Source organism: Gallus gallus, chromosome 5, assembly GCF_016699485.2.
Source record: "Gallus gallus isolate bGalGal1 chromosome 5, bGalGal1.mat.broiler.GRCg7b, whole genome shotgun sequence".
Taxonomy (NCBI): domain Eukaryota; kingdom Metazoa; phylum Chordata; class Aves; order Galliformes; family Phasianidae; genus Gallus; species Gallus gallus.
Genome location: NC_052536.1, coordinates 15,509,202 through 15,522,350, shown reverse-complemented (window position 1 = coordinate 15,522,350; position 13,149 = coordinate 15,509,202). Strand labels below are relative to the sequence as shown.

The following is a 13,149-nucleotide window of genomic DNA, read 5'->3' as shown; positions in this document are numbered from 1 at the left end:
ATCTCAGTGGTATTTTCCAACCTTAACGATTCTGTGATTCTATGATTGTTTTGGCCAGGAGTGGGTGTTGTGGGGAGTGTACAGGGATGGGCATGAGTTTGTTGGAGGCATTAAACGTGATAGCAACAATTTCTGCCCTCAGACTCATGGCACATCAGGCCAGGGTGATTTCATTGCTGCTCCTTAGAAGCTGACTCAGAATAATGGATCTCCTAGGAAGGACTGAGCGAGTTTCTGTATTTTGTGGCTGATGTTACTACATGAGTTTGAATGGATGGAGCGGTTCTGAATTGCTCCACATAAACATGCATTAAGTGAGGAATTGAATCAATACATGCTGGGCCTTTTTCCAGACCCAGAGGGAGGCAGGGCCCTCCTGGAATGGCTGATTTATTTCTGACTCCCAGCTCTGGTAATGGCTGGCTGGGGATTTGGGGCTGCTCCCAAGGAAGAAACCAATTCAAGAGAAATCACTCATCCAGACACAGCCTTATCAGTGTGTGGGGTGTTGCATGGCTGAGGATGAGACATCAGCACTGACAAAAACAGGCAAAGTAGACCTGAAAAAGCAAGAAGGGGTGAATGCCGGCTGCAAAGCTGCTTCCCCCCATGCTCCTGTAGGGCTGCGGCTCTGCCTCATAACTGCCCCCAGTCCTGTAAGTGGGATGATGCACCTAATTGAGGCCTGAATGTTTTCTTTCTGGAGACAAAAAACACCCCCACAGCTTTCCGTGAATGTTATGTCCTTCTTCCCTTCCATTCACTCAATGGAGAAATCTGTGTCTGAGACCACAGTCATGGTCCTACCAGCAGCACTGGGGCTCTTGTAAAAGCTGATGCCAGTGGAGAGCAGAGGAGCACTGGAGCATCTGAGCAACATCTCATTAATTAGCAACACTGGCACAGCTAATTAATGGAGTGAAATGAGTGTTTGGAGATGGTATAATGGAGGGGTGAGTCAGGCACAGCCCTACACATCGCTGATCCCATGGTTCCTCCCTCCGCTGCACTCAGCCCATATCTCAGCTCCTCTCCTGGGAGCTGGAAAACCTCCCCTGGCTGCTGCAGGGGAGGACACGTGAGCAGCACCACAGCTTGCGGCCATCAGGCTGATGCCAAGAGCTCAGGGCATCTGCTCCATCTCTGGTCCATGCCTTGATCATAGAACTGTTTGAGTTGGAAGGGACCTTTAGAGGTCATCTAGCCCAAATCCCCTGAAACGAGCAGGGACACCTACACCAGATCAGGTGCTCAGAGCCCCATTCAGTCTGACCTTGGGTGTCTCCAGGAACAGGTCACCCACTGATAACGACGCTGATTATCGTCACACCCTTTGTGATAAGGATTTCTCACCCAGAGACCCCCAAATCAATGTCACAAACAGCCTCATGGATGGGAAACAAAGCTCTGGTTAGTTCTCACCTGGGGCTGAAGAAATGACCTGGAGGTGTAGGATTATCACAGCAGCCCTCTGACCTGGTGATCCTTCCATGGGCTGGAAGTTCAAGAGAGGAGAAGGGTCACGCCTGTTACACTGATCATTTTTCACTCTTTAAATGGGAATGCGTAGCACAGGCTGTCAGTTAACAAAAGAAACAAACACCAAAGCCCTGCATCGTGCAGCGTTGCCGAAGTTTACAGTTCCATAGGGCAGCTTACAGCATTACGGGCTTTGCCTGTAAGACTGCTATAAACACAGATCTCTGCATCTCCCAGCACCGCTGGTGAAGAAGCAGATGGGCTAAAGCTCGACCTCAGCAAGGCAGGACTTCACCTTTAAACAACTTGCCTTCCTGGTGTCATATGGAATAAGCCCTGCCTGCTGCTCACTAACAGCATGGGATTTTATTTGACTGGGATCGTGTTTTATAACAGCCCTGCTCAGTTTGCATGTTTGCAGCAAGTAATCACTCCGGGGCTAATAGCAAATTCACTCCCAGGTGCTTAATGATGGTATTTACTGGTGACTGCAGAAAGTAGCTGTTTTAGGTCTGCAGTGATGATGTGGTGATTAGGGTGAGTTAATTGGACACAGGACAACTGGGTAATTGCTAGCGATGAGGCAGTGAACTCCCAAGTAATTGCACCTTCCCCAGAGGTGTGCTGCCATTAGCAGTGTTACAAAGGCAGAGCTGGGAGGTGATGACAGGGGAGTCATTGTCTCTACATGGCACTGCTGAATCAGGGCCAGGAAATCACCCCTTCTCCTTACGAAGAAAAATAACGCTTAATGTGTTTGTTTTCCTCTTGCTTTCTTAGAGGAGAGGTGCACTTGTGGTAAGAGCTGCGCGTCTGTCAGCCTGTGCCTTCTCTTCATAGCCTTCTTTTCCTTCTTTTCAAACTCCTAAAAAAAATAAGAAGATATATTAAGCTCCAGGCACCTACAAGCAAACCGAGGAGAGTTCCTGAGGGGAGGAAGGGGAAGCAGAGGCTGACTTTGTACCCTCCAGACAGCACAACCCACACTCTGCTGGACACCAGTGGGGCCCAGGGGAGGTGCTGTGACAGAGCTCACCCCCAGGAACACTCAATAGAAGCTTCTACTTTCTTCATGGGCACCAGCAGCGCCACTCCTGCTTCCTACAAGAGCAGACATCATTAACAAGGTAATTAAAAGCAGGCATTCATTTTCCTTTTAATGAATGTGGGATCTGAGGGAGTTTGTGTGGTCATTTATTGGAGCCCCGGTGGCCCTTCGGCAAGATTTCCCAGATGCCAGCCATCTCCACACGTGTTTGGGCTCTGTGGAACATTGCTCATTCAATGGACATGGAGTTGGAAGGCCTCACCCAGCCCTGGTCCTCCTTGCTGGGGCTGGGAATGCCCTGCTTAAGTGGCTCATTATCTATCTGCTAGGGCCTGTTCATTTGGCTTCATTAGTAAGAGACAAAGACGTGCAGTGTGTCCTTCTCTCCTTTTTAATGAGCTCTCCTCTCCCTGTTAAGTGAGAGAGAAAAACTGCAGCAAAAAATAGCACAGCAGTCTTTAGCACAAGGTTGTCCTGGCGATGGGGAGAACTTGTGGCCCAACGATGAGATGGGCCCTTTGGCAAGCTGGGAGTGCCAGCTGTAAAGTTAAAGGAATCTTATGCAACTGGATCAGATACTCCTGAGTTTAAATCAATACAAACAGAAGTGCTGGCACAGGTTGATATGGCTCCATTGACGTTTCCAGAGCTGCTCTGCCATAGTGGTAATAGGTGGGATGAGCAGTTTAAGCTGTTCTCACGCCCAGCCTGATCCATGTGCTCATCCCCACACCCTTCCTATGTGGCACAGGATGGCTCCCAGATCATGGATGGACACCTTCCTCTCTTCTATATGTTGCTGTTAAGATGAGTGGGTGCTACTTGTCTTTCTACATTAATAGTGTATGTATTTGCACGCCAATTCTTTGGGCTGGTTAACTAGTGCCAAGCTGCAGCAAGGCTCTCAAAGCAACAGGATAAAGCTCCACAGTGCTGTTTTCAAGCCTTGGAGGCAGCAAGGTGCAGGTGAAGACCTGAGCACAGGACTGAAAGGCTGAATGCCCAAAACTGTTTAGCTTCTCTTCATCCCTTTCCATTCTCTTTACAGTACAGGGATATAATAGCTTTGTCATGTGAGGGCATGGGAGAAGCTTGCAAAACACCTGCTGAAGTGCTTTGAAGATGAAAAGCCATACGTGCAAATGATAAGTTGTATGGGCAATCTAAACAGACTTGGCTATAAATCTCTTGTGTTAAATGAGGGACGAGGTGGTGGGTGGCACCCACCCCTAATTACAAGGCTCATCACCTGCTCCTGTCCCAGCATACCATCCTCCTGGCTGGAGAATGGCTGACACTGACACCTGGGCAGAGGACAAACTTGTTGTGCAAGTCAGCTGGAGAGTCAGGAAATATCCCTTGGGAGGAAGTGGGTGCCCGCAGTGGGTCAGAGGTGATCCCCTCGGTGCCACATACTTTGTCCCCAAGCCTGGGTGATGCAGCACAAGGCTGAGGCCATGGGAGAGATTTGCAAAGGGAGAAGCCAGTAGGTAGCTCCTCTTTACATGCACCTCCATTTTGACCCAGTTGTTCTCGACAATCACTGACAGAGCTTTCTGTGCCTCCTGTCCCCAAGCTCCCATCCCAGCTCTGAACACCCACCAGTGCTGCCACCTCTCCTCCCGATTCTTGTGCATTGAGTTTCTCCATGAGCCTGGGGGTCCCATGCAGCAGAATCATAGAATGATTTAGGTTGGAAGGAACCTTATAGCCCACCCAGTTCCATGGGCAGAGCTGCCACCCAGCAGCTCAGGCTACCCAGGGCCCCATCCAGGCTGGCCTCGAGCACCTCCAGGAGTGGGGCACCCACAGCTCTCTGGGCAGCTCTACCAGCGCCTCACCAGTCTCTGAGCAAAGGATTTTCTCCTAACGTCCAACCAAGTTGGGAGGAAGTGTTGATGTGTTTGAGGGTAGAATCCGGACAGGCTGCACTGATGCTCTCTGATACCTGATTTTGGGGGTAGAAGCTCTGGCATGTGCTACCCTGGTGGTCTCACACCCGATCGTCAGCCAGGATGGACCTCTAAAAGCCATAAGCAGAGGGAGAGACCGAACCATACCCTTCAAAAGAAGCACAGCCCCAAGGCGTAGTGCGAGATTTAAGAAGTAAACAGCAGGTGCTCTGCTTTTGCAGTGTTTCTGGGTCACACTTCTCATGCGCCTTCACAGCAGTGGGAGGTAAAACCTGCCGGTGCGTGTACGTGCCAGGAGAAGCGAGATGCTCACAGAGCTGTGTCTGTGGGGCGATTGGGCCCTCCTGGGAGCAGCCCTGCTGGGTGCCTTCAGCCCCTTGCTCAGTGCTCGTGGCTCTCTGTTCCCTGCTGCTCCGTGCGTTTTGCATGCACTTGCGACCTTGTCCTAAATATAAGCTCTTGCGTGCACAGCACACTCTGAAAAGAACCTGGAGTAGGTTTGCTTGGCCTGGCACCTGTTCTGGCACAGGCAAGACTTTTTTCTACGGAAAACTTTATTTTTCCAACCGAGACTTGAAATACATTTCCAAGCATCCAATACCTTTTTTTTTTTTTCCCCTAAAAATCTTCCTTTTCCCTTGCAGCCAGGACGCAGCCTCTTGAAAACCAGGCCTCTTCAAGTTGTCTGGGGCTGCTTTGAATCACTAATTGCTTCTGAATACATAGGCCAAGCATTTTATCACTTAAAACTCCCGTAGCAATGCAAATGTATACAGCCGAGAAGCCTCTTTCCATGCATGGTGGGGATTGGTATAGATAAGGATTAAAATGGAAACAAATTCAGCCCTGGGGGTCCTCTTTGTTCCTCCCTGCACTCGGTGGGGTTGCCAGGGCTACGTTTGTTCCCTCATCTTTTTGGAGGGGCTCCAGAGCCCCTTGAATGCAAAGGAAAGACCCAGAGTGGCTGCAGAGGGCTGGATTAGGCCCTTAGGTACGGGCGTATTTCATCACCCGTGGTGTTGGCTGACAGTCCCTCATTGAGGACAGCACGCTCCCAGCTTCATCCTGGCTGAAGTTTGGGTTATTTTCAGCTTTCTCTGAATACCAGCCATATTTCCCAGGCGTCTGCCTGCCCGTAGGATAAGGGGAGGTGTGCAGGAGCCATCGGGGAGCTGTTTGGAGGTGCCAATGTCAAGGGGAGATGCTGTCACAGCATGTCCTGCTCACATCCTTGAATGTGTTTTGGGGCTCGTGAGATTATGGGCACCTTGCAAAGCCCCATCTGCACTCGCTTGCCACTTCTTTAGATAACCCCCAGCCTGAAGGTGAATCGGGGTGGAAAATCGAGGTGAGCATGGGCAGCCAAAAGCCTCCTTTTCTCTTAGGTTGCCCTTTGTTAGGTCTGCCTGCCGGACAGCCGCGTGCCGGGGGTGGCTGTGCTCAAACACTGCCAAGAGCTCAGTACTAGGGAAGTGAAAGCCAATTTACTCACTTTCCAATAGAGAGGAAGATACATGCTGAATGTGCATCTGTTGGATGGTATTTCTATTTCAGGAACGCTGTTAACATAACGAAATGGAAAAGTGACTTTGTTTGCTTGATTTATGTAGTTCCTAGAAAACCTTGGGTTAAGAAGACAGGGGTGCTCTGTAGGCATCAGGTGCCGTTTATTCTCAGCATAGTAGGTGATAAAATCTGTTATATCTCTGGCTTTCCACGTGCATTCCTGTTGACTGAGACACATTACCTGACCTACTCGAGTACTGTGGACATGGAGAGCCAATAAAGTATCCTGACAAATATCTTCACGTAAAATCAATAGCAAATAGAAATCAGTCCTGTGAGGGTGATAGCCATTTATCTTTAAAATTAAAGGAAAAACCACAAATCATTGTCAGTGAATGAGGAAAAAGTATCCGTGCTCCTCTCTAACTACTTATGTATTAGGATTTCCATATTTCAGTTGCATATGAGGCACTTATAGGACTTAAAGTAGCTGAGGGTAGTTATTATCTTCATTGCACTTACACAAGAGACAGCTCTTCCAGTATAAACAGGCCACTGGCCAAAGGAAGTGAATGGAAACTCTTCTTCCCACGTCGCAGATGGGAGAGTTAAAAACTCACTGCCCAGGACTGAATTAGAAGATGAGTCCAAACTCGTGTGTGATTGTCCTGTTGAACTGAAGTCTGCACGCATGCAGTGTTGCATCAGTGTGGCGTGGTGGTGATGGGTCAATGATTGGACTTGATGATCTCAGAGGTCTTTTCCAACCTTAACGATTCTGTGCTTCTACCTCCAGCACTGCAAGGACATGGGGGGGCAGTGGATGTGGGTCTGGCTGTGGCTATTTACAGGGATTTATGTCAATGCACGCTGACAGGTGGCCACTGAGGTGCAGCAAATGGGCTGGGAAAAAAAGCAGGAAAAGGTGGCCCAAAGGGTGGAAGTCGTGCTCCTCCCCAGCTGCTCCTGCAGGCTTGGGTGCCCTCTCTGTGCAAACAGAGGCAGGGAAGCCAGAACAGGAAAAACCTGCTGGTGTAAGGCCGGGTTCACATTACCCAAGCTGTTCTAAATCAGGTCACATTTGGTTTGGTTTCAAAGCAGCTGAGCTGGGGAAGGCAGAGATGGCCAAACATCTTAAAGACAGCTTTCAGGCCAAGTCTGACCTGGGCAGAAAGCATGGGAAAGCAAGCATAGGTTCGAGTTCCTGCATGCCTGTAGCTGCTTCCCTGCACCTTAACCTATTTCCAGTGCAAGGTCTGGCTGGTGATTTCAGCCTTTCTGAGCAAACACTTTTTGTTTCACGTTTGCCAGGGGCACGCACACAAGCATTTATCCCAGCCCAGCTGTGAGGTGAGACTCACAAAGGGCAGGATCACCTCTGTGCACTCACACTACCTTACCCAAAACAGGCATTCGAGCAGCTGGCGGAGCCAGTTTGTGGTGTGTTTGCTCTGGACAGGGGTCTGCTCCTGGAGATAGCTCAGTGCAAAGGAATGGCCTCCTGCCTGCCCTAGCTGCTGCAGAGGGGAGCTCCGGGCAGCTGTGCAGGTTGGAGCTGCCCCTCTGCAGCAGCTGCTGGCCTGCTGCGTGCAGCACGCTTCTCCTCCTCACCAGAAGCTGGGCCAGATGGCTCATCCTCATCTGATTTATTTATGGGGTTATTATAGCCCTTCTGAAGGCTGTGCTCAGCCTTCCACTGATCGAGGTCCTGCATCGCAGAGAGGCTGCATGGTTGCTGCAGCGATGCTGTGCAGGCACTGCTCTTGGGAAGAAGGAGGAAAAAGAAGCTAACAGAGCTTGAGATCAGGTTGTCCAGGACTGATGGCTGTATCTGCTTATGATGCAGTAATAACAATAATTTACCTTTTAATCACAATAATTCATCACAACTCCTTGCAGCTGCCTCATGAATCCTTGCTGCCTATCTCGCCCTTCTCATTCAGAGATCTGAAAGCACTTCATAAACATTAATTAATAATTCCTCCACACCCCTGCAAGCAAAGTAAACATTATCCCCACTTTGCAGCTAGGGAAGCTGAGCTCACATAAGGAGATAATGACCGAGCAGGGACACAGGGAGCACAGCGGGCCAGGCCCTCCTCCTTGAACACATTCAAACTGTGAGTGCTTTTCCAGCAGCAGGAAAGGAGCAGGGAGGGTGAGGGCTCACCCTGTGCTGGAGATGTCTGCCCTGCGGTGACCACTGCTACCTCTCGGCCTCCATCACTGGGGCAAGCACCTGGCGGCCTGAAGCACCTGTCATTGTTCACAGTGGGACTCTCCCTTTTTTAATGACTATGTTAATGACCCTAATCTGCTAGCGTGGATGTGGTTAATCCCACAGGCAGGAGAAGTTCACGGACTGTTCCTGTTCTGCCTCCTCGTGTGTCACTTTGCATCCTAACCCAACCGCCCCCTGCCCAGCACTGTGACCATCGGGTTGCACTGTGCAAAGGACAGGCAGCAGGCTCCAGGCCTTTTGGCACAGCAGTACCCAAGATAGGGCAGTAACAAGCCAGGCCAGGGCCCACCAGCCCTTGGGGGAGTGACACAGGAGCTGCCATCCTGAAACAAGACACACACTTGGGGTGAAGCCTCTGCTGTGTGTGTGGGGCCCCAGAGCAGCCTAGCGGGAGTTTTTTTCCAGGAGCAGACTGTTGACTTTTGGAAGCCAAAGGGATCCCAGCATCAGAGCAGGAGGAGGGTTGCGTTTCATAGACAAGTCACGGTGCATTAAATGTAAATGGATCTGCGGCTTGATGGACAAATCAGATCAGCGCTGGGAAACCCAGCTCACGGCGGGGGATGGATTTGTAACGGGTAACGGTGTACCAGTGCACCAATGGGAATGAATGGCCAGAGAGGGAGGCAGGCAGGGCTGTGCTGCCTGCAGCACTGCAAGAAAGAGACATCGCGGGCTCTGAGAAGGGAGGTCAGGCTGGATAAACAGTGGCCCTGTCCCCATCAGAGAATCACTGAGGCATGAAGAAAAACTTTAACAGCTGCAGTGCTGCTTTTGAACCTCGTAGTAAAAGGGGGGTCAGGAGGTCAAAACTTTCAATGCCTCTGGGAAGGAGGGAGCGTTTCCCCGCAAGGCTTTGAAAGCCCCTCACTAAATTAGCATGACCACACTGCTAAATGCTTGGGAAACCCGGACTGCTCGGGTCGCAGGCTCCCCCAGAAGCGGGGAGGCAAAGAGCTGCTGCATTCCCATGCTCAACGACATAATTAATGGGGCTATTTCCTAAACGAAGGCAGATATTGAGAATCCTATCCAGCACCTGGGCGGGAAATAAAAGCCCACTGGATGTGCTCTGTGCATCCTTTCTCCCCCGCCTTACCTCCTGACACCACTGCCCTTATCTCCTTTCTGTTTCTACCTCCTGTTTTCTGTCTCTTTCCTTCTTACTCACCGTCTTCTTGGCCTTCTCCTCTGCTGTTCCCAGCGTCATGCAGCTCAGCTCACTGTTGCAGCGAGGAGCTCTGACATGTGGGGACAGGAGTAAGAGATGCTGACACAAGCCAGAGCACTGCTCACCCTCAGCCGTGCACAGGGGCCGTACCCCTCAGCTGGATGGGAAATGAGGAGCTGCAGCCTACCAGCCTCGCTTCTTTCTACTTTCATTGCTTCTTCTGTGAGAGCGCCGATCCACATTCTCAGCTATTTGCCTCCACTTTGAATGTAGCTTTTACTAGTGGATTTTCCAAGAGCTAGACAGCAGGCAATGCATGTTTCTGCTGGATGGTGCTAGGAGGGACCCTGAGATTTCTGGCTGTTATCCCACCGCCCGCTCTTTCCCAGCAGTGCCTCTGCACTCAGCTCCCATTCACCTGCGCCGTGGGTTTCCTGGGCATGGCTTTTTGTGAGAACCTTTGCACATCATCCCCTTCACCACTCCCACTGCTGCAGGTGCAGAAAGCAGATAGGCACACACAGACACAGCAGCTGCTGTTATTGCTTTTGGAAAAGCGCTGTATGTCTGCAAGGTACAATCCAAATATGTTAGAAAACCAGTGTAGCCCTGAAGCCGTAAGCGCTGCTGTCTGGAGCTGCAATACTGCAGGCTGCTGTTGAGCATCCCTTTTCCTATTGCAGTGGCAGAAGACAAGGGCTCAGCAGATTTCCAGGATGGCTGCAAAAGCAGAATGAGTACTTCAATGGATGAAGCAGGCTGGGAGATGTATCACGTTGCAGAAGGCTCGTTCTTAAAGGAGAAAGGCCAGCCTTCTGCAGGGAGCCAGGAGCCATCCTGGCAGTCCTGACCCGAGCCAAGCAGGGCTGAGGTGAGAAGAGAGGGATACGGTTCGTGGTGCACTGCAAAGCTCTGCAGCTCCAAGCCCCGTTTCAGCTCCACTGTGATGCTGCGGTATCTTTACTTTTCATTCCTCTTGTTGTCCTAGAAACAGAGCAAAAAATTCTTCCAGGCAGGCCCTTTTGTTACACTCAAGGCAGCATCTTGTCTCTCAGCAAAAAAAAAAAAAAGAAAAAAAAAGCACCATTACATAATAAAATCCTTGGGAGAAAAATAACAGCGGGTTCAAAGCCTTCTAAAGAAACCCAAAGAAACTTCACGCACTCCAAACTTTCCTGAAGTCCATCCTAGGAGCGCTCCATGTCTGAAAGGGCAATGGGCAGTTCGCAGGGTGAGCAACACGAGGGAAAAAGGGAAGTGGTCGGGGGGATTTGTGTTCAGTCCTGGCCTTGTAAGCCCTGCTATTCATTCATCCTTTACTCCCTAAAGCAGGAAGCAGAAAAGGAACCGTCTTTCTTTTGCACTGAGACATCACTGGGTTTTCGGTCAGGTCTCGTGAGCTCAGAGCCCTTCAGGCTGGTAAGAATGCCACAAACATCTGCAAAGGTCTCCGCAGGAGGACACAGCCTGGCCCAAAGCACGATCGACCCCAAAGCACAAGGTACCCGAGCTGCATTTCCCAGGCATGCCCTGCCTGCCTTTAGGATAGCCTGTCACACAATTACAGGCCATGGTTTATTTATGGCCACATCCACGGTCACTGTCCTCCCTTCGGCTTTAAGTTACAGCTTTCAAGGGGAGGGGGCTCTGCTGAAAGAGCAAGTCAGCGTGCCATGTGGCACTGGCACTGTGCGGGGAAAGCTGTTTCCTTGCAGGGCTCCCCTAGAATTGCTGGGATTTCGGGGGAGATGTATTTACCTGAGAAGGAAGGCCTTTTGCTGGGGAAACGTGCCCTTCTGCAGGCTGAGCCAGATGCATCTGTATTTCTGGGTTTGGATTTGTGCAAACGTATTCTGTTCGTTAGGAAGCCTTCGTGCAAGGACACTTCTGGCTGCGCTCCTGAGCACATCAGCCCAACAGCATCATTTTCTTTGGGGAAACTCGGATAGAGTTACCACCTCTTCCGCAACAGGAAAGCTGTCAGAGAGACCGAAGGACTGCTTGATTGCAATTCAGCTGCTCGGGATGCTGAGATAGCTCTGCACTTCTGAAGGCAGCGTGGCTGCTCAGTGTACAATGAGCATGCAACTTTCCAAAACCCTAAGGTGCATCTTTTCTACATATCCTGCTGTGTGTCTCAGCGGCATTTCACAAGGCTATGGCTCCTGGTGTCATAAAGACCTGTGAAATTTTGGCTTCCAATAGGGCTAAGTAGCTCAGAGAAGCCATTTTCTCAGGTGTACAGTGACATCTCACTGCTGGTTTCTAATCACGTCTGCTCAGAGCAATGACAGATTTCTCTCTTCTTTTGTTCTTTTTTCTTTTCTTTTTCCCCCCTTTTTTTTTTTTTTGTGAAGTTGCTACTTGGGAAGAAAGCCCAGAGAAGAAGAGGTGAGCACAAACCCAACATTGTTATTGCTGGCTGCATCTCTGCCGATGGCCCTGGTGCCACCAGCTTCAGGAATAGACCAGCACGGAGTTACTGTCAGGAGTTCCAGGGTCTCTCTGGTCCACGAGGAGCTGGAAGAGCTGAGCAGCATGGAACTGATGGATGCCTTTATCTATGCCCTTTGGATGCCTCGAGGGGCAGAGAGCAATCACGGACGGGGGATTGCGGTGTCATTTCAAATTGGAAGAGCAGTATGAGAGGTCTGTTTGGTTTTCCCAGCCATAGCTTTAGCTTTCCGGAGATTTTCAATCTCTTTACAAGGTGCTGAAGGTAAAAAGATTGCAAACTGCAAATCTTTTTATTACAAGACAGGGAAAGGCAACCGTCCTAACTGATGGCAAAGGAACCTCTGCTCAGCCTGTGTCTGATAAGGATCTGGGAAGAGTATCCAAGCTAATAAATAAGATATGTATCTCCCGAGAACAGCTTTTGCTGTTTTCCTATATGAATCCTTGTTCCTTCTGCACTGTGAGCTCTCCGGGGCATGGCCCGTGTTACACAGTGCCAGCTGCATTATCTGATTGTAGGAGATAATAATTACGAGGAATATGTCGGAACAACAGAAAACTTCATTAAAAAAAAAAAAAAGAAGAAGAAGGAAAAACAATTAAAGCTGCCGAGTGACAACCGCATACTTATGTATTGCATCACATACCAGTCCCAGCAGCTTCAGTGCACAGAGCTGAGCAGGGAAGGGTGTCCTAAGCCTGGTGAGCCCCACATGAGGTGCGGATGATTCCAGCAAGTGTAGGGTAGCACTCGTTGCATTACAGCAGCAGGATGGGAGGTAATGGCCTTAAGTTGCACCAGGGGAGGTTCAGGTCGGATATCTGGAACAATTTCTTCTCTGAAATAGGGGTGCTGCAGTGGCACAGGCTGCCCAGGGAAGCGGTGGAGTCACCATCCGTGGAGGCGTTGGAACGTGGCACTGAGGGACACAGCTCAGTGGGCATGGCGGGGACGGGCCGACAGTCGGACTAGATGGCCTTAGAGTGGTCTTTTCCAGCCTTAATGGCTCTGTGATGCTATGAAGCAGACACTTGCATGGCCCCGCAGGGCCTGCGAGGAGGACACCCAAAGGTGCCCACCCACATCCTGCAGGAGGCCATCTCCCACCCCTTCTCCCCCAGCTGCCCGCAGCTCATGGTGAGGCGAGGCTGGCCGGCCTCAGCTGGGTCCTGCGTGTTTCCAAAGCCTCCAGGGTGTCAGCAGGCACTTTGCTTTCCCCAAACCCGTCCAACCCGTCTCTCTCCTGGTGCGTTTCCTCCTTAGCGTGTGCTTAAAGCTCCCGAGCAGCCAAAACGCAGCGGCCTGCAGTGCTCTCACCCCAGCTCTTGCAGG

General features: G+C 50.6%; 1 long non-coding RNA gene across 2 annotated transcripts; it reads left to right on the top strand.

Annotated features, from left to right (window-relative positions):
- Window positions 1-348: 348 nt before the first annotated feature.
- LOC121110942 lies at window positions 349-12,228 on the top strand. Of its 2 annotated transcripts, none has more exons than XR_005860372.2 (2): window positions 349-5,765; window positions 11,717-12,228. It is a non-coding gene; the product is annotated as an uncharacterized LOC121110942 (long non-coding RNA). The 2 variants fall into 2 exon arrangements; XR_005860373.2 differs by having other exon boundaries at window positions 349-10,230.
- Window positions 12,229-13,149: the final 921 nt, after the last annotated feature.